The following is a 1234-nucleotide window of genomic DNA, read 5'->3' as shown; positions in this document are numbered from 1 at the left end:
GTCAATAACATTGTAATAACTGTGTATGGTGTCAGATGGGTACTAGATTTAGTTTAGATTTTTAGTAAGTTATATAAATGTCTAATCACTATGTTGTACATCTGAAACTAATATAGTATTGTATGGCAACTGTAAATGAAAAATAGAAAAAATAAATTTTTAAAAGTTTAAGAAAAAAATACTAAACTGATCAGTGAAGAAATGTATTTAGCCTACCCCAAAGTAGAACAAGCAGTTTGAACAAGGAGAAGGCTCCCATTAATAAAATGTTCCAAAAATAAATAAATAAATAAATAAATAAATAAATAAATAAATAAAGGACCAGGTACAGCTCTTGTAGGAGAATGGTTTCCTGCATTGGTAAAAGATTGGATGAGATAACCTGTGAAGTTCCTTCCAAGTCTAAGATACTACTACTTTAAAAACCAGGATCAGGCAGCTATTGATGGAGATTAAATTTTTAAAATTAGTTTTGATTTGGTAATATACTCACAGGGAAAAATGTAAGGTATAAGGGAATGTAGTGAAACTTGGATCTTTCTCCAATCCCTGTATGCTAGTCACCCAGTGTCCCTCCCCAGAGGTAACTCTTGTAATTAATTGTTTCTTATCTAGAGGTATTCTATGTTTAAGAAAGTATATATGAAAAAATACTTTTACACAAATGGTAACTTTTTCCACGCAATGTTTTGCATCTTGCATTTTTTACTTTGAAGTTTATGTTGCAGATTGCAGATTATATTATTACATAAAGACCAATTTTATTCTTATTAAAGGCTGGACAGTATCCCATAGTATGGAACTACTACAGTTTATTTAACCTGAAATTTATTGATGGATATTTCTATTGCTTTCTAGTTTTTGCTATTACAAATAATGCTGCAGTATATATACTTATGCATTCCTCATTTTGCATTTGTGAAAATAATTGTCTTTAGGATAAATTACTAATAGAATTGCTTGAATCAAAGGTTTTTGCATTTTTATTTTTGATAGAGATTGCCAAATTGCTTTCCATTGGAGCTCTCTGTATCAGTTTACCCTTTCACCAAAAAAATGTTTGAGAATATTTATTTCCCCTCACTCTCAACCCCTAACTCAACATAGCATTTCCAGTTTTTATCTTTGCCAATATGATCCATGAAAAATATTAACTGTCACTTAATTTTTATTTCCCTTAGTCTGAATGAGGTTGAACTTCTTTTTATGTTAGAGTGACTTGTATAATTAAAAA

This window comes from Hipposideros armiger, unplaced genomic scaffold (genome assembly GCF_001890085.2).
Source record: "Hipposideros armiger isolate ML-2016 unplaced genomic scaffold, ASM189008v1 scaffold_446, whole genome shotgun sequence".
Taxonomy (NCBI): domain Eukaryota; kingdom Metazoa; phylum Chordata; class Mammalia; order Chiroptera; family Hipposideridae; genus Hipposideros; species Hipposideros armiger.
This window is presented reverse-complemented; position numbering follows the sequence as displayed.